Source organism: Dermacentor silvarum, chromosome 7 (genome assembly GCF_013339745.2).
Source record: "Dermacentor silvarum isolate Dsil-2018 chromosome 7, BIME_Dsil_1.4, whole genome shotgun sequence".
NCBI lineage: Eukaryota > Metazoa > Arthropoda > Arachnida > Ixodida > Ixodidae > Dermacentor > Dermacentor silvarum.
This window is the reverse complement of record NC_051160.1, coordinates 32,653,442-32,677,227: the sequence shown is the minus strand read 5'-3', so window position 1 is coordinate 32,677,227 and position 23,786 is coordinate 32,653,442. Positions and strand designations below refer to the sequence as shown.

Here is a 23,786-nt window from a genome sequence, read left to right as displayed (position 1 = left end):
CAATAGCTTACCGTCGACTTTCGTCAGAGCATTTTAACGAAGTTGCTACAAGTGCACTTCATTAAAAAATGTAAGAAAATGGCTGAAACTTCCTACACATCGAACATTCGCACGCTGCTTCCTCTTAAAGTTTAACTGCAACATAACTTAGCTTTGGCTTTGTCTGGTAATTGTCTAATTTTCTTATTAAAACCCTTCGAGTAGCACCTAAGCAGACGATGCGTGCACCTGGTGGTTAGCGAATACAACTAAAGCCCCACCACGTCGCCTCCGAGATTTTCAGCCCGCCGCGGGTGTCGCCTAATCTCGGAGGCCATATTGAGAATACTTGCTTAAAACTCAGTGCCACTGGGGCGAAGACAAGAGACACAGAAACACAGCACGAGCGTATCGTGAGCGAGGCTTTACTGCACCCATGGCGAGGAGCCGTCACAGAACACGTCGAAAAAAAGAGGGCACTTAGGGAGTACTCAGGGAGCCGTGCTGTTTCTTAAACTTCTGGGTCTTGCGTCACTTCCGGATAGTGGCAATGGCGGTTTCAGTTTCGGTATCGGAAACGTTTATTCTCTTGCGAACCTTGCGTAATGCAGCCACTTGTATTTGAACGTAATGTTCTTAACGGAGGTTGATCTATATCTACACTATCTGAAAGTATGCTTTTACGCGGCCCAAAATTTCGCTGCGGTTGGCTTTTAATGCTTGCAAACAGAGGGAGCGAATCAAGATGTATGACCAGGTACAGAGCACCCGAATCACGCAATTCCAGAATAACGCAGTAATAACGCGTTCAATAGCTAGTACGTACGTGTATGACGCAATCGTTGCTAGGGTTTTCCGCTTCGCGTTGTATGCGAACAAGCAATTGCAATAGGAGCCCCGCAACTGATCGGCCAGTTGCGAACCCTTTCATACCACGACGCCATATAACGGGAACCTAACTTACGCGCACGTACGTTATACACGAAGCAGCGCGAAAAGCACGTCACTGTGAAGGGTGTTATAAAAACAGAACGGCATAGAACGATGTTAGCGAGGAAATGGCGAACGGCATTTCTGTTCGCGAGAACACGTATTGCGTTATTAATGCGCTAGCACTATGGGTTCCCGTGGTAAGCGGCTTCCCATCTTTCCAAGTGCGGGAATTCTTTGCATGAACAACTATAGCGCCTCTAGCCGCTGTCAGCTGAAAGCAGACTTCGCGAACGACGTTTCTCGTGAATATTAAATCACGGAGCCAACAGACTGGAATGTAAGTTAATGGTTTGTACGCACCTAGTAACACATCATACGTGCAGTAGCAGTTTCTTTCTTTCTTTCTTTCTTTCTTTCTTTCTTTCTTTCTTTCTTTCTTTCTTTCTTTCTTTCTTTCTTTCTTTCTTTCTTTCTTTCTTTCTTTCTTTCTTTCTTGAACAAAAGGTACGTGTAGTTTGAACTATTGGAGTTCACAGTAACTGCGCCCTATCTTGCGTAGTAAAAGAACATAATTCGCGAACAAAAGGAGCGCACAAAGTGAAACGCAGAATTGGATGTAATTTTTGACAATGGCGAAAGATCGCATCGAGTGTCCATATATTTCATATGAAGCTCCATGCCGCGTGGCATATATATATATATATATATATATATATATATATATATATATAATCAACCTATTGTAAGTCCATTGTAGGACCAATGCCTCTCCAAGCGATCTCCAGTCACCCTTTCTTGCGCTAGCTGATTCCAACTTGCGCCTGCAAATTTTCTAATTTTATAACCCCACCTACTTTTCTTCCGTCCTCGTCTGCGCTTCCCTTACCTTGCCACCCATTCTGTAACCCTAATGGTCCACCGGTTATCCATCCCACACACAACATGGCTTGCACAGCTCCATTTTTTCCTCTTCATGTCAATTAAATATCAGCTATCCCCGTTTGCTCTCTGATTCACACCACTATCTTCCTGTCTCTTAACGTTATGCCCAACATTTTTCGTTCCATCGCTATTTGTACGGTCTTTAACTTGTTCTCGAGCTTCTTTGTTAACCTCCAAGTTTCTGCCCCATATGTTAGCACCGGTAGAATGCAATGATTGCACACTTTTCTTTTCAACGACAATGGTAATCTCCCAGTCAGGATTTGGCAATGCCTGCCTTATGCACTCCAACCCATATTTATAAAAGTGATGGTAACTCGCTAAGGTAAGACTGTCTTTAAAAGCTAGACCAGGACTTTGCCAGCACCGCTAACTCTCAATGTATGCGACAGCATACTTAGATTATTACGTGTCGACAGCTGCGCGCGCGTCCTCGCACAATCTCATTCATCAAAGTGACGTTTCTTTACCCCGTATTTCTTACTAACTTCCGATTTCGTGCACACTGTAAGCGTACGCGCAACGCACCTCGAGTTTTCTGTTAGATACTTCCAAATTCGGTGAAGTTGGCCTATACTGCTATAAAATAATGCGTGACCGCTGGAGGGATAGAGAACCACTGTCTTTCAGTACAGTACTCCAGTGCTCTAACCATTTGGCCACGATCGCACGCATGCTTCTATCGTGCCAAAGTCCCACTTTTGAAGCGTATGGCACGTGCGTCACTTGCCAATTTCTAGCATTCTTCCCTCATCACAGCTAGCGCTTTGAGGCGCTGCGTTAGAGTGCACTGCCTTCGGGATCGGCCCATATTTCCTAGTTATACACCTCCAAAGCGGTTTAAATTCCTCTATAACGAAAAAAGGAAGCGTCCCCCTCTGCCGCCACAGCAATCATCGCCAACGCTTTATCGAGACGCCGTCGCACGGTCAGAGTGGCTTGAGGATGGCGCGCGAGATTCCGCGCGCTCCCGAAAAGGGGAGAAAGAGAAGGGGAGAAGAAAGAGTTGCGCGCCGAGCGACATCTTTTCGGGAGGCAATCGATAATCCTGGGACGACTTCCGCCGAAGGCCTCTCCTGCGCTTCCTGCTTCCACGCCACTCCTTCAACCCTTGCCGCTCGTTCCTTACTGTCTTCTTGCGGCGCCTGGCAACGCTTTTCCCCAACCGACTGTTGCACGCGATGGTGGCGCGAATAGGGAAGACCGGTTGAAGTGCGAAATCAGGGAAGGAAGGCATCGCGCGAAACAGGGGTGGGAAACAAAGACGGGACGGGCGGAAAAGAACGATTGCTTTGCAAACACGCATTTTTTTTGTGAGTGCCGCACGCAGCAATGACGTTATACGGAGAATGATATACGTTGAGGAAAATAGGGAGCGAATGGTAGAGAGAAGATGGTTTCGGGAAGGAAGATGGGTTGGCGGAAATAGGCCGAAAAATAACCGCCGCCTCGCATACGGACGCGAGTATGGTGATGATGCGAGCTCGAGTGATACAGCGTGATGGGGAAAATTGGCAGCGATTGAGCAGGATTTTTTTTAGGCAAGAAAGGCTACCACGAGGAAAGCGAACGGGAAAAACAATCACCTCGCACTGCTTTCGCTACTGTTTGGAGCACTGGCGGCGCGAACGGGAATAATGCAAGTCCGAGGGAAATTGAATGCGTGAGTGGGAGTAGTGTTTTGAGGGAAAATTGGTTCGGTAGATTAGGGAGTTGAGAGAGAAATGAGCAGATGGAGAACAGTCACACAGATTTTTTTATATATAGCGGCATGCCTTGACGACGCTATGGGGAACAAGGGATGATTGGGAGTAACACGCGGCGAAGGGAGGGTTCGTCTGGCGCCCATGGACAGCAGATCAGGCGGGTGCCTTATCGATGTTAATTAAGGGCTTCGAAACGGGCTCGGGATAGAAGAGGCGACCGCAATCTACTGCGTCCACAAAGAGTTAGAGGAGGTGGGGAAAGGGAGCCACGGCGCGCTCGGGAAGTTTGGCCCTTCTCACGATCGCGAGGTCGCACGGGGTTAAGGGGAAGTTGGGGGAGACGGGTCGGAGGACGCATCGATAATTAACCGGCAGCGGGCCACAAATACTCCCGAATCGATATCGGGGGTGCCTAATAGCACGCGCACATCTGCATACACGGTTCGTCCGTTGGCCATGAACTAGGGTAGGGCTTAGCTGAGACGGGAGGATGGGAAAACGGGGAGGATAATGGAAGGGGCCAAAGAAAAAATCTGGCGGTACCCGATTTCCTAAACAAACAATCGTAGGGAAAAAGGGATGCGTCGCTTTTTTCTGCCTTAATGAAACATCAGCATGAGGGCAGGAGGGGGGAGGCATGAAGAGCGGCGCGGTTCTGGCAATATCCGGTGTTCACTTTTCTTCATTCAGTAGTGTGACTTGTGACATATATGACGTGTTGCATTTACGCGCACACGCGCAACTTTACGATCTTGACGATGACACTGTCGACATTCTTAATCTACCCTCTCACCACAAGCTAAATTCTCGCTGTGAAGACAACTTTCGAGCAGTTCCGTGCAAGACAGCGATAGTTGGCGTCACGAGGACGACTGACGTCACGACGCTGGCAATCGCCTACTTTCTTTTTTATTAGCTGTGAAAGGTGGGAAGTTTGTCCAATAAAAAAATAACTATATCGAAAGTTTAGTACAGAAAAACAATAAAAAGAAAGGTAATAAAATTCAACACCCTGCCAAAGCAACTTCATAGTGAAATGACAAAACACTATCTGAACCAGTCAATGGATGACTGATAAGAACGGACGAAAAAAAAAAAGGTTAGAAGAGTGGAAGAACAGCATAAGCATGAGCTGGTCAGACGAAATAAAAACAATTAACCTAAATTAGCGTTCACGTAGAATTGATCAAGTCACTGTCCACGAGAAAACCTGGTGGAGCTGGAGAGCTGATTTGTTTGTCAGAGCAAGACCAGGGGCTATGAACTTTTTGAACAGAGGAATGCTGCTTATCTAAACCGGCGAGTACATAGACGCCTAAGGATGTCTCTCTGCTTATCACGTTTTGGGAATACGAGCACAATGAAACACTCGACAGAAGATTTGCTTCTGCCAATCTTCTGATGGCCACTTCACGCAACCCACGGTGAAGCTACCGAATGTACTCCAGCACCCTAGCACAACATCAAGCAGCGCCAGTTGGACGTTGTGCCCGCGTTGACCAACATTGGCGTTGCATTGGCCTCGCTTACAATGGCTCTTGGGGGCGTACTCCAGCAGTGATATGCCGCCTCAGACTTCGTCTCGCATGACGACGCGGTAATGAGAGATTTAGAACACAGACACTAGTCAAAGGTGCAGGAAACGATGTTCTTGACAGATGCGGCTGCAAAAATATGGAAACGCAGAGACAGTATACCTGCAAACAAACAGTCCCGACAGAAAATATAGACCAGCTTCCACAATTATATTCAGGTTTCCAAACATCGCTAGTTTCAGGTGCAAAGGCCCAATGGACAGAATCTGCTGGTTGCGGCCGCCCTTCGCGTCCTCTGAGGGCTCCGGTCAAAACAATAATGCATTTTCCAAGCACCTCATCATGCGCATCAGGAACAAAAAAAAAGATCTTAAAAGCTCAAGAACGTAATCTCAATGCCAATTCTTACCGTAAAGAGACATGTCAGGGGATTGATCAACTTTTCGGAGCGGGAACGCGTAGATTACGCCTTGCTTCTCATTCGATATGCACAGGGAAGAAAGATACGAGAGGGTAACAGATAGCGCTTAGCTCTACGCATTTACCAGAGGCAGGGCACCGGGTTCATCTGTTTCAATAAGCAGTCAGAGGACAGCGAAAGCGAAATGAACTCGCAAAGGCGGCCCGGCCGCAACTGGGGAGGAGAGAAAAAAAATATTTTCGGCTCGTCGAGAAAATGAAGAAAAATGACACGTATGTACTTCGCATCGGGACAAGGATATTAGGCGACTACTCTGAGGCCTGCTTCGTTACAAACAAAAACGAAACATCGCCAGCTTGGAATTTGTTAATCCAAACGCGCCACATACAATAGGTGACAAGAAGGGAGCATCGGAGCTTCCGCAGATTTACATACGTACTATATGGTTCCTGTATAAATGAGTCTCGCATACCGCCATTCTCCTTGTATTCTTACTTGCTGATATATTCCGTTGTTCATCTCTCAAGTTACACCGAAACATTCGTACGAATGTCCGCGTCTCATGCGTTACTTCATTTTGTTTTTATTTTGTAAGACAAGGTATTTGGCCTTTGCACGACCGAAGATACTTAATCGACGGCTAACAAACGCAAGGTGCAGAACCCAATGTGATCACTTAAGTGACCCAGTTTCGAGTTCCCAAATGAATAAACCCAGGAGCTTTTTTTTTTAATCGTTCTTATCGTTTTTACAGGGACTAGAAGCCCGAAGACAGGAGCACACTAGGAATTGGCGCGCCATTAGCCGCCCGCATAGTTATTAACTCAGATTAATGGAATCCGAATACTAAAGCCGGGCCCCTCTCATATAGGCAAATTCATTTCAGTAAATTTCAAGCTCCAAGCTTGGTCTCGCAGCCACAGTGACTTAATTGCTATGGGGAGCATAATTTTCAGCTGCGCGCTAGAAAAATCGTCCTCTTTTATAACATTGCTTTAAATTAACAAGTCGACCGGTATCTAAATTAATGAGACTTTATCGGAAACCAATCAGCCATTGGGCCCATGGCCAACAGCTACACTTCAAGGACGTGCGCTCGTTGCTGTACATGAGTTTTTGGAGGCCAGTGCAAGTCCACCAATACTAGACTGCACAACTTGCGTATCTTGTCCCGATGGGAATAACATTGTGCGCTGTGTTTAACTTTCATCTTTCGAAGCAGCGATGTGTTTTTCCTGTTCTGTCTTTATTGTGGCAGCTTGTATTTTAAGTATCGTTAGTGTTTGTTGCGTCTTAAGCTGTATTTCTTTCCCTCTTATGCCATTCGTACTCTGACTGTGCGCTCCGCTTATATCCTGTGATGACGTGTAATTCGTTTACCTTCGCGATGTTCGGCTACTGGCGAAATATTGCCAAGTTTATGGCACGAGAAAGAGAAGCCGGAACGATTTCTTGGTGCCAGCGTCTCCTTGTTTAGTCACTTCAATGAAAATAAACGTTGTCGTCTCTATTTTCTTTTAAGCGAATAATTTCTACGGCAATCAGAAGCAGAGATGTATGCTTATCAAGGGCAAAGCCGGCATCCCTCTGAGTGGGTTACGAAACTACAAGCAACCCCACCTGAGATGCTTGGGGAAGATAAAGGGAAGAAGGAGTCGGTCCTGGGATTGAAACCGAGACCACCGCCTGACAGGTAGAATCGCTCCAGTAACTAAGCAGCGCGAAGGCAAAATAATCGACACTGCCGTACGGAACGCATCTCGAACTGCCAGCTTCTAGCCTTCTAACTAGCTTGCTCGCTAGAACTACTGCCCTGGCCTGTTGGGGGTGCTGAGCGCGATCCCAAAGCGTCGAGTAAATTTTCTTTAACTGTATGTATTTCTTTCTGAGGAAACCGCATGCATTTTCTTGGGAGCATGGAGCTATAGTTGCATGTTCATGGAGTCTAATGTCGCGTAGAAAAAGCGGGGATTTGAGGCACGCCGCAGCGGAGCACTTCGAATCAATTTTGACAATGTGGGGTTCTCTTCAAAGTACACCTATACCTGAGTACATGGGCGCTCTTTTCTTTTTTTTTCTTTTTTTTTTCATACCACGCCCATTGAAATGCGGCCGGGAACCCAGCCCATGACCTCTTGTTAAGCATCAGAACACTAAAGAACCCTAAGTCACTAATCGACGGGCGGTATAAACGTTACACCGCAACTAAAACTTTGCAAAACAAGGTGTCTATGTCAAACTCGGTGCGAAGCACCTGCACCATGGCATCATCTCGTAGTCAAGGCGTTCCTCTGGGACGTTGCAGCGCATCGATCGTCATCAATCATCGATATACCGAAAAACCAACTGCTTGCAAACAAAGAGGCGTAGCAATTACAAAATGAGCAGAGGATTCAGTTGACTTCGCTGTTCGCGGCTTCGAACAACAATTTACGCGAAGTAGACTTTTGAAAGCTTGGTCAAGCCTACTAATCTTGCCTGCTGAGAAAATTCACGCGGGTACAACTTCTCAAAACTTTTTTGTTCTCGCATGGAATATGACGGCAGCCCCCCCCCCCCCCCCCCCCCCCCGCATATTCCTGATTTCACGCTCTGCATAGGTTGTCTATAGCTGGGACTGTGGCCTCAGAGATTACAGTGGGCCCAGCTAAGCCGGTGCGGTCTCGGAGGCCGCCTATAGACAGTCCCACGAAACGTGCGCTGCAGTTTTGTCACAGTCGCGAATAGAACTCTATTCAACACTGCAATAGTTGGCTTTAGTTCGTTTAATTTAATTTTAAAGCGGTTATATTAGAGGTTCCATGCTATATGTCCATGTTATTTCTTTACTTCTTAAATAGCTTTGTCCTAATTCTGTACTAGCGTTTCTGTCGCTGTTGTTCGTGGTCTCCTCTACAATACAGTGCCATTTAAGAAATAAAAGGAAATCTTGCATTGTAATCACGAATGAACACAAGTTTGTAACCGTGACAAATGTCACAAACGCCTAAGTCTAGCCAGAAGCACATGTATTACTATTATAGATGCATATAACTTAACAGCATCCTTAACCACAACAGCGCGCACTGTTTGGGGAAAGGGGGAGGTGGGAATTCGAAATTGACTCACTGGTTCGAGGAATAATCTCGTGGCTGGAACAAGAAAACGTTGTTATGGCTGTCGTTGCTGTTGTTCCTCCTACATTTAATTTTGAATATTGCCGTTTATATTCTATATGTTCTCCTTTTTTCTTTAACAAACCAAGGATCAGCTGCACACATTCCCAAAGTTCGTTCGGCAGCCAATCCTCCCAGGCACGCACAATTTCCAATCACACTCCCGCGTATGCTGCCCTCGGCACGAAAGCAATTTCCTACTTCAATCAACCACGCGTTTGTTTCCACGGCTTAACCCTTGGCGCGGAGGTGGGTAGCAGCTAGGTAACCGCGGCCGCATTTATTCCAGGGTTCGGCAGATGCAGAAACGGCGCCGACGAGCACGTCAGCTGAGCCGTAATAGCTGCGTGCCACGAACAAGAAAGCATTAAGAGAATGGCAGGACGAGTACTGTCTAACAACTGAAACTGTTGTTGCGTAAGCATTAGGAGTGTCAAAGCGTGTGCGTCTGGGAAGTGTGGGATGCTGTTCACGTGGTAGAGGTACAGAGGGGATGGCAGAGCGTAGAAAAGTAAACCTATATATATATATATATATATATATATATATATATATATAGGTTTACTTACCCAACAGTTTCGGTCCACCGACCGAAACTGTTGGGTAAATAAACCTAAGATAACTGCGAAGTTGTGCTTCTGCTTTTTCTAAATAAGCTTGGCCCATTGAAAAATCCAGTTACTACTATATATATATATATATATATATATATATATATATATATATTGTTGCATTTCCTTCTCGAATAGGCAGACTGCGTGTCGAGTGAGCTCTTTAACAACATTTTGCAATGTGGTGAACGCTGTTTAAATCACGTATCTCGGACCTCAAATAGGTGCACCGTAATACCGGCGCATTTCTCTCGCATTTTCGCATTTACTGCTAATTGCCACTGAGTTTTGTTTATACTATGCACAACAATGAAAAAAAAAAGAGAGACAACACGACATCAAGCATGCTAACGGCCATGACGCATCAGTACAGGACCGCTTAAACTCAAAAATACAAACATGTTAAGAGTGGCCAATAAATTCACCTTCCTCATTTTTTCAGCATCATAGCAGGCTGGCTCCCCCCACAAGTGCTTTTCTATTTTTCAGCCTTAGAAGATTCAATAACTTCACACGTGCGCTCGTCCTTGTGCCCGGCGATTACGGTGGTGCTATACAGAAAGCCGGCCACGCACCCACGCTCCCGACAACGACTGGATATAAGCGGTAGGATGGTACACCTTCGGAGTTGTTCCAAGGTGCATGCTATCACGGATAAATTGCAGCTCTCCCGGTTCACCATCCTTGTCACCTCAGCGTCTGAGCTGCGAAAGTTCCGTGTTCTCCGAACTCATGTGTTCTGTCTGTGGCCAAGACCGCCGTTTCGATTTCGTGAGCTTAACGAGTTGAGGACGGTAGAACGCCTGCTCAGCACCACCGGCATCTTCGTAGGCACCTGTTGCATACAAAACGGAGATGTGGACCAAGCATCGCAAGAAAGTAATGTTTCCTCTTTGTATTGGTTTAGAGTGTTGTGCATACTTTGAACAAGGAGGCCGGTTGGTGCGCGAATTAAGTAGGCTTTATCGAAGCACAACAACCCTAAGAGAAAGAGAGAAAGAAATGTAAGAAAAAAAGGTTAACTATGATTTGTCCGATATGCTACCTTACACGTTGAGGCAGTGAAAGAGAGAGAGAGAGAGAGAGAAGACGATACTTCGAATACTGCAAGGGCAATGGACGAGGCACACCATTTCTATGGTCCGCCACTTTCGCAAACTGAAGGAGCACACGTGGGCCTTTCCAAGCTGATGATCGATCAGGTCAAGTTACCAGGACCGTAAATTCGGTAAAAGGTCGATCGCCCATCTTGTTCAAGGAACACCTCCGCGACAACAAAGGCTGTTGGGCTTTGAAGCTACTCTTTAAAGACCTGCAAACAGTGCTCTTGGAAGAATTTGCTAGATTACTTTTTCTGTTGCTTATTGGAATGCCGCTTTCTTATTCCGTGAACGTTTCACACAACACCGAGAGGAGTTCGGAGACCCTGACTGGTATATCATTTTTCTTAGGAACTAATGATTATCAATAAAGATTTGAATTTAGTATTTTATTGCGAAGCTTGTAGTTCTTGTAACCCGTGTTCGGAAGGATCCCTTGAAATAAAATGCTTCGTTTTGCGATGAGCAATTAAGAAGCCCCCAGCAACCGCTTTCAAAGTCAGTATATCATCTTGGACGGGAGCTCGCGCGGGAATTTGGAGGTATGACCACTCGTCTTCCATTCTTTTGTCTCATTTCTAGCTTCCGAAGCCTGCGCTCACCTTTGGCGTGGCCACTCTGTTATCGCAAAGGGGTAATTTACTAACGAGTCTAACCTAAAGGGCCCCTGAACCATCTCTGATAGTTCGAGAAGTAGTCGCATGCTCCTGTCAGGACTATTTTTCGGTCCCTCCTTCACACGTCGTGCCACCACCAGGGTCATGCACATGACGTCACGAAGGAAAATGCCGCCGACTGGCCCATAATCTAAGGACATCAGTTGCGACCTGTCTGTGATAGAACGCCTTTGCCATGCAGTCGCTCGCACGCCTGCTCTTTTTCGTCGCTTCATCTGCCTCACTTTCCCGTCGGGCGCGATCGACTGGTTTCCCCTTGTGCAGTGTGCTTTGAACTGCGCACGCGGCGGCAACCAGCGATAAACAAGTTGAAGATTAGCGTCCAACCTATCTCCAATGCACCCTGCTTTATACGTAATCTATGTTACGTTCTCATTTGACTGCAGCTAACGCGCCCAGCAACAAGCCTTATCCAACCTCTTTTCCAGACGACAGCGCCGCCACACAGCAGCGTACGAAAAGAAAAGAATTCGACGCCTCCATCTTGTTCGAACCGTTCACGCAACACTGGTGCGTGAGTACATTATTAAGGCCCTTCTGGACCGAACGTGCTTCGTTCTTACACACCTTCGTTTCCCTCGATGGATTTTTCTTTCGTGTTTTTTTTTTTTCTTTTTGTTTCGCTCGATGGGTTTTACCAGCGAACTCCGAGACTGATGGATATTGAACTTCCCCGCATGATTGACTCACGTTCCTCCATCTAAACGCGCTCTGTTTTTGCGAGGAACGCTGGGGCACAGCCATCGTCTGGTTCTGCTAGTTCGAACCTCCTAAGCTCATGCGCCGAGATGCGAGGTGAAGCAATGCGACAAAAAAAAAAAGAAGAGAGAGGAATAATAACAAAGCAAGAAAAGACACGAAGAAAGACGCACAGTGCAAGGATCCGGTGAAGAAAAAAAAGCAACAGTAATCGCAGAGCAAATGCTTCTGATAAGCTGAACACTGCCACGCCCTGTCTATCGAAAAGCGTGCACTGTTGGGTAGGCCGTACGTATACGGGTACGTCGAGGGAGAAAGGAAATTTTGTCTGGTTACGATGGTACGTGAACAGCACGTTTGTAAGCCGACAAAATGCGTATACTACTCTACCTCACCAAACTCGCGTAGTGAAGTGAAAGTACAAGTTGCGTCAGCCAACTAGACACCAGAATCAGAAGGACCCTCCGCCAATGGCCGCCTCTGATCGACCTGCCCACGACACCGACTGAATGTAAATGCTTTCGCGGAAGCATTACTAGCTCACAATAGGTAAGATAGCCCTACTCCCCTTTCGTTCTCACGAACGCGCAGTCGTCTTTCGTTACTGAATGACCGACGCGAGCCCTAAAGTGAAACTTCTCTTGTGTCAGTGGCTTCCGAGTGTGTCGGCTCCATTAACTGCGGAAGCAGAAAATTTCTCGGACTGGCTAAAAGCTGACTTAAAAGCTACAGTTTGTCGTTCTTTTAGTGTGCACGTCAGAAAGTATGGATCGACTCGTGGTTTAATGCGCAGCGAGTGCATCTCTGATCGGGTACTGTTCGCGAAGAGGTAAGCCCGAAAGCTCAGAAACATCTTGCACGGGAGAAGAAAATTGGAGGACGCTTAAGCCTCTCCTTTAAGAGTGGAACGCGATAGTCTTGCGCTATAGCTGATTCCAACTTGAGCCTGCAAATTACCTCATTTCATCGCCCACCTAACTTCCTGCCGTCCTCGACTGTGCTTGCCTATACCCTTGGCATCCATTCTGTAACTCTAATGGTCCACCGGTTATCTGCCCAGACGGGACGAATCGGTTGCATGTGGCTAGCCGATTCGTCCGTCTGTCGCCTGTACGCCGAAAACTATCATCATCAGCAAGGGCTCGAGTGTCGTCGTCTTCGTCCACAACTGGTTCGTTGGCGCCCCTCCACGCGACCGCGCGCACGCGCTCGTGCCACTGCTCCCGCGTTCGTCGTCGTCGTTTGCTTCCCCAGCTGGCTCCGTTGCCGCTCATCATTCCAGAGTATAATTTCACTTCTGTTCGGTCGTCGTAGTGGGGAGGCTACGTTTACGGGGGTATGAGCCATTGCTTAAGGTGGTATGAGCCATTCATTGTCTTACGTGACGGACAGATTTATTTCCGAAGCAATTTTTAATTTCGAAGAATCGCAAGCAGCAATGCGACAACGGCGGACTGCGGGCCTACCGTCGGTGACGTCGTTCTCTCCGTCGTCGCAGCCGAACGTGTGTGTAACCTCATTAAGAAACACGAAGACGTAATCAATACTTGAGAAAGACTGGGATTAACCTAGTGATAAACACCGGGGCTGCACAATTCAGCTTCGCTGGTTAACCATCTGTACGGAGTGCTCGGGCGGTGATTTCTTGGCTGCTACCGACTATAGGCCGATTTCATCAAGCATTTCATCAAGTATTTCATCAAACATTTCATCAAACATTCAACCTTTTTTTACACCAAATGAATTATTGTCGAATTTTCAAAGAATCCTTTGTTAATCTCAACTGATTTAATGCAGCGCTTTAGTGTCCTCTTAAAATACCGCCTTTAAGAATGAAATTATCGGACGCCGTCTCGCTCGAGCGCGCTATTGACGTGCCATGTGTACAAGTCGATGACGTGACACGCCTCCCTTTCTCAACAATATTTATTCTATTGTCTGCGTAATCGTACAATGGCTGGGCTTTCGAATTTTAAAGCCTATACTCTCGCTCCTTGTTTTTATTTTCGTCTTCCATCGTGCCACGTGTCGGCCCCTTTATAGCACACCTACTAGGAAGAATGCCAGACTATTATTAGCACTAGGACTGAGTAACTAGCCGCTCTTCCGCCCAATTAAACTAGCTTTATTTCAGCGACCCGTACGCTCCACTTGATCGTACCTTGTACCGACAACGTTACGTATGCCACGTGGAACAACTTTCACCGAGGACAAGCGAATGACAGGGCACGTGGGAGGCGGATTCTGCAAGAGCGCTGCAGCTAGTTTCAAGAGTTCACCGATTACACCGACACACAAAGAGTAAAATGGGAGAGTCAGGTGGAAGTGATGTTTCTCAGAAGAATATCCCATCCTTCTTCTTCTTTATTAATTAAGAAATGTATAATGTTTGGCCATTGAAAGGGCCGACTATGCCAAAGTCTTAGTAGCTAATAAAAAATAACAAAACATAAAAAATCAGAAAGCAAAATACTGTAAAGTGTCTGTAACAAAATAAAACACTAGCAAAGTAAGTGAATGGATCATACAGAAGATAAAAAAAATAGAAAGTACTTATACGAGTACAACAAAGAACTGGTCATAGAATTATAAAAGAAAATTTTAAGAACGCCCCCGAACTTACTGTTGACAAAGATTTTATTGAGTTATTGTCCACGAGACCTTGCCGTACAGCCTTGAGAACAAATTTATTTTTGTTGGGGATCAACCAGGATGCAAGGACTCCTCGGATAGAAAAAGGGTGCCTATCGTATCTTGCAGTGTTTTTCAAATTTTTTTTTCTTTGAACATCTTGGTTAACGTTAGCTGGGACACCTTATATAAGTGCCCAGACGACTGTGAAAAAAACTATCGATGGTGGTCATGTTTTGGGCACTCAACGAGACAGTGCTCAGCAGAAACCTCCATTGTGCCGCAGTGCATGCACTCGGGTGGTGTGCTTTCCTTCTCTTTTTTTTCTTTTTTTCCCCTTTTTTTTGCACTATGCAGCTAGTGGGCATTTCGTTCCGAAGCAGAGTATAGACATCAACGGTCTCCCTACAGCTCGGCGTCGTCACCTAGGAACCAGGGTATCTCTGGAGACTCGAGTAGACTTTTTGGCTACTCTCGGCGAGCTGCCGCAATGTGATCGGCGGAATGAACCAACCTAAAGATATCGCCGAAATGAACAATCCGACCTCAGGCACTAATACTATAAAACATCCCGCTTTCCGATAAATTGTGTTGGAAGTATTACCACCCGTGGTCACCAAAACCGGTCCGCGAAGGCGGCTTCTCCGCAATAAGAAGCTTTGTGTGCAGCATTGAGCTCGGCTCTTCTTTTTTTTTTTTTTCTTCTTGTTGGTTTCACGACCAATACGGTGCATGTTCGTGGTATTTATTGCCGCCAACAATGAACAATGTATGCGTGATATTATGCAGATCATGGACCGTTATTAAAGCAGCGGTCACAGCTCTTCTTTTTTTTTTCGGAATGTGTTGGTGCTTCTTTTAGACCTGTTTTACTCTCTTGTTATCGTTAGCGTTGTGTTATTCCTGTTACTTTACATTAAACTTCCCCTAATCCAATGCAGGATAGCAAAAAGGATCCATGTTTATGGTTATCTCTGGTGGCATTCCCCTAATTGGTGCGTGCGACATTCTGCTAATGACCACGTGTTCGGATTGTATACGCTCCACGGCAAACAAAATTCGTTGAAGGCAGTGTTATCAGTTAATCCAGAAATCACAACTATACGGCATCTCTGATAGCCCAGGTGTTGCCCTTGGACGTTCATCATTCAATCGCTCTATAAATCGGTCAACTGAAATTTTCACGCTATATTGGTCTATAGCCAACTTGTTCGACACGTCCCGTGTCCAGGTTTCGAGACGTGGGAGAAAAAAAAATGATCGTTACACCAGTATAGCAATTCACGACCGTCCCAGGCACACAATGCGTGCAGCGTTTTTGTTTTGGCGACATAAACGTTTTGATCTTGAACGATGGTAATGGCACCGTTTCGTCGATCCCTTACGCTCGGGGTAGTCACGAACTCCACATTCGAAGACGAAGGCCTTCTCCCCCTGCCTCTAGGGGGCGGTAGGCCCGACGTAAGAACTGGCCGACATGCGCACATTAGCGGCAAATTGCTCCGCTGGTGACGTAGCCAGAAAAGTTCGCCTGCGCCTGCCTTCCCTTTGGGACAGGAAAGAACAGCAACGCGCAACTCCACCGCGTGTCATTCTATTCTTTTACTTTTTATTGCGAACGTGGATATCTTGCGGCTCGGGGACTTAAAACGCCGCCAAGATGGGAGAAGCGGTCGACTACGACAAAGGCCGGGGAGAGCGCGACGTCTCTAATTTCACGCAAGTCCAGCCATGCGAGTCCGCAGCGCCAACTTCCCCCCCACAACCCCTTTTCTCTCTCTCTCTCTGCCCCGAAGTCAACTCGTTCTCAGCCTCTCTGATGCGTCGCTCCGTCCACTTCTTTTGTTTCTCGACTATGACCCGAGTGCGCGAGAGCTCCGCGGTGCACATATACATCGGCGTTCAGCGCCTCGCAACGGAGACAGCCTCACTCAGCGCTTTCTTTGTACTGTCACAGCAGTTATGTGCTCGAAAACTGGCTCTGTTACGTCCATGAGTCCGTCCGTCCATCCTGTCCATTACGTTATCATCGTTATCTAGTTGTCCGGCCACCAACCTCATCCGCAGTTTCGCCCTCACCACGTCGCGAAGGAAACTTGACTATTAGATCGTAGCTAACGCGCAGCTCTCTGCTGAAGTGAAGCACACACGTACTGAGTGGCTCGGAATGGAGCACTTATTGGCAGTTGATACCGCATGTATATAAAAGATGAAAAACAACAGAGGTGAAAAAACTGCTGACGGTAAGGAGAAAGGGAAGTGCAGCAGTCGGCTTGAGCTTAGCCGTGAAAAAACAACGCTACGAAGAAAATAAAATATGCAGAAACCATCGGCAAGGATTGTCAATGTAAACGAACAGCCCAAACGAACGAAGGAACGAGCGAGCGACGCAACAGTTAGCACACTTCCTCGCTTTCCCTCTCCCAAGTGAAACCACGGTCGTACTTCCTACCTACCACGAAAACGTGCGAAAAAGTAAGAAAAATAAAGCTATTCGCTTTAAAACGACTTCAAGTTAGCTACAACATTAACTAACCCTGTTCAGCGCAGCTGTATTGAACGCCATGCTCGCGAATTTCGTAATCCCTGCTTAATATGCATTGGATTCTCTACGGCGAAAATCCCGTGGAGGAATCTTGGCACACGCGGGGTACGTGGCCTAGAAAATTTTCACAAGAACTGTGCACACTGCTTTATAGGCAGTGCACATGCATTTTGCATAATTAGTAGCATTTGTTAAGCCTGTTATTTACCTGATTGCTAGATAGCGCGAAGAAAAGAAGACACCAGCCAAGGTAAATTTAAAAACCAAGACAAATTAATAATAATAATAATAATAATAATAATAATAATAATAATAATAATAATCAACCAATCAATCAATCATGTTTATTTAACGTGCCCAGGAACAACCCTAAGATCTGAGTGCTGGCTCACGCATACATTTAAAACCAAGAACAAGAACACTGCATGGGAACATAATTTTAAAAAGAAACAATTAATAAAAAGAACAATTGTGGAAAGAACATAGTACCTACAACAAAACGCAAGGTAAACACAAAAGAAAGAAGAGGAGAACGGCCGTTGAACAATGCGTGAAACTATGACACAACAAGGCAAAGCCAGGAAAAAAACGATGACTGTGAATTATGAAAAATATCAAGTACACAGCGCTTGCTACGCGTGTACGTTCATGTACTTTCCATGCGCGAAAGCACGCCTAACCATAACGGTTTTCTTAAATCTAGCTTCTCCGTAACAACAACCCAATTGAGGTGAAGCCCGCCTCACAAATTCTCTCGGTTTCTCGGGCGCTAGCGTGCATGGTTTGGAAAGGTTCACATGTAACAGAAAATCTTATTCTAGGAACGCTCAGTAGTCGTTATAAGTAAGTGCTCATAAATCAAGAGCAACGCTAAGTTAAGCTTCACTAGAAACTTACGCTGCTGCAGTAGCATAACCGGTACTCTTAGCTCGAAAAGAGGTTTGTTAAGTTCACGCACCAAATCGCTGTGACGTCAGATTTTAACAGCGTGTAATTGTGTATAGCTCATATTTTACAGGTAGAGAAGAGCCACATTGCACTCCAAAAGAGCAGTAAACTCAACATAACATGTATCGAGAAATTTTTTATTTGTTTTTCTGCGCCAATACGGCCCATGCACCGGAATATATTTTCACATTCGTGACGTCATACTGATGCACCGACCAGCACTGAAGCCATAGCGCAAGATTTAAAGAAAGAAACAAATAAAAGGAAGTTTAGCTCTCATTTTCTCCAGCAATTCGTGACTCCACTTTATCGCTCTACACGTAGTGGTGGTGGCGACGAGAACTAGCCGATCCATGGTCCGTCTCGAAACGAAACAGGTTCTCACATAAGGGCGTGCGCAATAAAGTTGCCTCGTAGTTCACAAATCTCGCGAACTTAGAAAAATGTGACGGACAATGTGCTGGTTTGTTCGAAACACTTGACTCCGGGTGACTTCTTTCTTTGCGGTGGGTAGATTATTGCTTTATTTTGAAATATCTTAAATATCATGCGGGCGATTCAGATCGCGGAGTGTACGTTCGTTTAATAAGCAGGCTCTTTAATTAATTATAGTAATGTACGCTTAAGCATAATTTGGTTTTGTTGGTTTAGTTTTCTGTCCGAACCTTAGTGTTAGTAATGCTTTCAAAGGGCAGGAATATTCTCGTTAATCTACTTCCGTCCGCTGGCATGGTAGTGGTAAACGATAAGCAGCGCGGAAGGTCTGAAGTTGATCATGGCACATGTCATATGCCGTCAGGCGTCATATCGCTTTGATAGCATGCTTTAGTTCATAGCGGTGTAAGCAGAAGATGCTGTCTTCTCATTCAACGTGGCGAATTGTGAGTTTATTCGCTCGCAAGAAATTTAGAAGCAACTGCAAACAGGACTCGCTCCAGCTTCGAAGCCTTCGACCTGCGCACCATGCAGCTATCTTGCCTTCCGTCACAGTGCACGTAACTAAATTTCTGATTCAATTCGTTTTCAAGTCATGCAGTTGCACTGATACAAATGACTTCGCTTAAATTAAACTATCGCTAAATTTCAGGAACCTGTCGGAATAAACGCAATCTGGTCCGATTGCTAGTTATTCGGTTTTCGCGTTCTCACGTTTCATGGGGGTTTCAGACCACCTGAGGGCGGTGGTTGTCTGTTGTGTTCCCAAGCCCGGGCCCCACTTCAAGCATTGCGAACACGAAAAATTAGGCGTCAGTCAACGGACGCAGACTACATACCTTATCGCAAGAATATATCTATTATGAATGGATGGGCATTATCTCCGCGAGTGTTGCTCTAGATATCACGGAAAAACGATGAAGGCTAACCGCGATAACGATATCAGCGATCACAAGACGGTCGAGGGTTTACTTCAAACTACGTGAGGCAATTGTTCATATCTTGGAGCTATTACTGTGACTAATGTGGATCTTTGCACAGTATAATAGAGGGGTTCAATATGCTGCCCGAGTGTGGCTCTGAGTATCGTAGAAAGGGGAAGACGATCAAATGGGACAATAACATCGAAAAAGCACGTTAGAACACGTCCGCCAGACTGCAAACTAAGTCACGTTGGTCATTCTTGGGTGACGGGGGAGAAATAAAAAAAAACATAAATGAACAAGCGCAGACGTGACAGAAGACGTGGCGCGAGAACGTTGTACTGTATGGAATACAAGCTTGCGCGGTAAGGGGGAGGGGGGGGGGGGGCATATCTGAAAAAGCAAGCAAAGTGCTTGATCTTTGAAAGAGACGAATCACCGTGTAATAAGGCCGAATGTGTACATCGTTTTTTTTTTTCATTTTTGCCTCCTCGGAAACGTTTGTCTAGTGCTGTCCACGCAGCAATTGTTTTATCCCTTGCCTTTTCTTGTCGTTGATGTTGTTCATTCTTGGCCGCTGCCTCTCAGAAAGATGAAACCGCGTCGCAGCCAAAGTTGCCCGAATGTTTCATCCGTCTTCATATTTCGCAAGACCGGTGGCACAGTCGTTTCTCTGCTGCCGGCGGGCAGACCACCACGCAGATTCACTTCCCATTACGGCGTCCGCCCCAAGCTTGCGGACAAACGCTATCAGGTTCCTTGGGGTCACCGAGAAAACTTGCAGAGGCCGCTCGAAGGAGACTGCGACGTCATCCGAAACGCTAGTTCCAACAGGGTGTTTGATAGCTTTGACTATATATATATATATATATACCCTCGCATGCAGAGTATACGGTATGGGTCCGCTTGTGTTCGTGATGGTTATGTTACTTAGGCTAGATTAGGTTAGGTTATGTTAGGACAGCTACTTGTACGTCACCACGCCCTATAGCTCCGGACATCGGGTGGCTGATAATGGTGCCGCTTGTGGTGCGGACGCAACTGCCAAGGAACACCAAATTATTAGCCCAGCACCAGTTGCCAATTCCTTTACAGCGAAGCTGTTAAGGGCTAGCACCCCCAGCATCGTGTCCGCGTGTAGAAAAAAAACTATTGTAATCAGCATTGGCGCGAGCGTCGTCGTCGTCTTTCACAGCTGGCTCGTTGGCACCCCTCGGTTTGCGCTCGTGCCGTTGGATGCCGTGCCGAGCGCGAGCGCGTGCTTAAAGAATATGAGGTAACTTCAAAGTGATTCACAACAATATCGTCAAAAATAAGATTTCCCAAATTAATTAATACATATGCAGACTATACTTAAAAGTTACCTTGAGCAAGGATTGAGGCTTTTTTTTTTATTAGATTTGACTATTCGCAGATTTTGTTCTTCGTCAATGGTCGTTTGCCAAGTATTCAATATTTTCGACTTTCCAACAACGACACTGGTCAAATGAGGCGGAGTAATTCTTTATTGTGAAATTGACGGCCCGCTGGCCTATCTTATAGAAGAGTGAAAATAGGAAAAATGAGAAAAAATTATATTTCGAGGATGCCTACACACGCCAAACACCCTGTACCATGCACATGGTGCGGAAATTCGACCGAAACACCGACATCCCCCATATCCCCAACCCCACACCGGAGCAGTGGCAGACCTAGCTCACCAGCCTCAACCCTGATGACCAGCGTCAGCTTGTGAACGGGACAAGCCAGGCGGCCAGGTCACATGGCTTCCTGGACTGAGGGCGGCCACCAAACAACTTCGTCTGCTCTCAATAATGTTCAATCATCATCATCATGCATGTCTCGAGGGCCATATAACGTGGCGACAGCAGAAACCTTACAGCGTTGGCTTCCGGCAAGGCGCGATCGACTATTTGTACGACTATTATCCGGAGAGATTAGGTATACGACGTCTGTAAATCTCAGACGCGCAGTAATTGCATATTAACGTGACAGCGTTAAGGGCCCAATGTCGCAGTAACTCCGGTGGTGGTGTCGGCGGCGTTGTCCGTTAGAACAAAAATCGGCCCCAACCAAGCATCCCGAATCACACAGGCCCTCCGCGTGGCGCACTAGGCGTTACTGAAATAAATGAATTTCTCAAAGTACTATGCGTCAGAAAATTCGCAAAGTACGACTTACGCACAACATACACACATGATAGCGTCGGATTGTAATGTGAATATCCAAGAAAACGTCATTCTGCTACGCGGAAAGTCAAACATAAACCCCTTTTCTAGATGCCGTTTGAGGTCTGTCTTAGTGGGAGCGGCGCACAGCACTCGGTTCTTTGCAACACCATCCAGATGGCGCTCGCTTCCGCGCATCCGCATCGGTGGTAGTGGCCAACGTTTGTAGTGGCTGCGGCCGCAGTGCGGGGGAAAGACAAAAGAAAGGACCAGAAAGCTCGCCTTCGTGCATAGCGTTCGCCACCAGCGTTTGAACGTAAACATTACGGTTATATAAGGTGCAGTTGTCTGGAAGCGTGACAAGCAGTCTTTGAATGATATCGCGTTCTACTCTTAAAGGCGAAGCTTAAGCGTCCTCCAAGTTTTTCTCTCTGAACCATATATACGGTACACATTTACCAGCAGCTTACACTCATACAAGGACTACTCGTGAGTTATTAGTCAATGAGAGAACGAGACAACCTGATATCCTCCAATAGTGCAGTCTTGGGGCTGATATTAACTCAAACAGGTACAGGACATCTGTAGCAACCTCCGGATTCATATGCGGATTTACTTGCCACTTAAGAATTGGCGAGACGTTTATTTAGTGTAGAGCCGATATGGCTTTAGCAGACAATCTTAGCAAAGGTCTAACTTGTAACACTGTGGCCTTGAGGCCTTCGGCTGTGACTGGCCGCATCATGCACAGTATATCCGGGGCCGTTGAAGCTACCATTCCGTACAAGAGTCCGTGGTCTTGTTTTTTTATGTGCCAACGTACAGGAGGAACGAGCGGCGTTTGAGCAAATAGTATAGAATGTTTTATATAGCTATAGCTGCTAGCCTTAATTAGGTTGTCCTAGCTCAGGATTTGATCAAATTTCACATTAGGGAGTATCGTAATCGTCGGACACTTTTTTTCTCGATTCTAAAGCTCCCAATCGTCTACAGTTACGCTACTATAGCGAATAGATGCCTTAACTTGAACAGTTACACACTTATTTCCCAGTTACTACAAGACGTTACGGGACAGACACAGTTTCTTCGGGGTACCCACCAAAGAATACTTACACATTGACGTGTTCATTTCTCTCTTTTTTTCTGTTCTCGATTCTTAAGGCTACCAATTATCTACAGTTAGACTATTATAACGATTAAATGTCGTAACTTGAACAATTGCGCACTTAATTCCAGTTGCAAGGCGTTACGGTACATACACGGTTTCTCTGGGGTACTCACCAAAGAATGGTTACACATTAATTAAGACGATGAAGGAATGATAACGCCGATGCGCTTGTGCAAGACAGGGGCACGCGCAAAGTAAGCAAAGGAATCCACCCAACCAAATACACTCTTGTGAACATGCGATTGTTCGGACCGCAAGTGGAGCCAACTGAAATAACGGCGTCGAGTTAAGGCTATGGTTTATGGCCCCCAAAGCTGCTCTTGCTCTCTGAAGGCTTCTCATTCAAAGGCTGCTATAAAATCCCTGCGAATCGCAGAGTGCAAGCGACATTGCAAAGGCACATATCAACTGAATCTGTCCTTTAAGCAGAAAAAGATACTGCAGAAACTCCCTAGTGGGACTTGTCAGATAATGCGCAAGCATTATTTCCAGTCGCTCGTCTTGCACTCGGGCAGCGAATGATTGATTGAGTGGCCGAGTTACGCACACCGCGGCTCACGCAGTGAAGGACGACGCAGTGTGCCGCAAGTATTGATATGACCTGTTGCAATTACCTGATTGGTGAACCTAATAAGTCGGCATTAATCTTATTGGGCGAAATTATTATGACCGTAATTCTGAATCTGAATTAGGGTTAAGTAATGTAATAATAATTAATTTTCATTACACTTATTAATCTTGATTGAGCCTAAGTAATGCAATCGCAATTCATCTTAATTATGCATAAGTCATTATAATTACCCTCAATAACCTTGATTAGTCTTAATTACCTTAGCCCTAATTGCGTTTGATTAAGCTGATCGGTTAGTTAATGATTTATTTATTCATTCTTCTTTATTACGCTTCCCTACCCTTCAGCAGTCTTACAGAGTGTTATTTAGGCTTAATTAGTTCCATTGTAAGTAAGTTTATCAGCCTTTATTTAACTTAATTACAGTTAATACCTCTTCAGCACTCACTGTATATATATATATATATATATATATATAGTAGTACTGGATTCACTCACTGTATATATATATATATATATATATATAGTAGTAACTGGATTTTTCAATGGGCCAAGCGTATTTAGGAAAATCAGAAGCACAACTTCGCGGTTATCTTAGGTTTATTATTTTCCCAACAGTTTCGGTCGGTGGACCGACCT

General features: G+C 45.8%; 1 protein-coding gene across 1 annotated transcript in view; it reads right to left on the bottom strand.

Annotated features, from left to right (window-relative positions):
• The window catches only part of LOC119457888 (Kv channel-interacting protein 1), a 313,549-nt gene that overhangs the window by 189,665 nt on the left and 100,098 nt on the right, over positions 1–23,786 (bottom strand). The window lies entirely within an intron of this gene.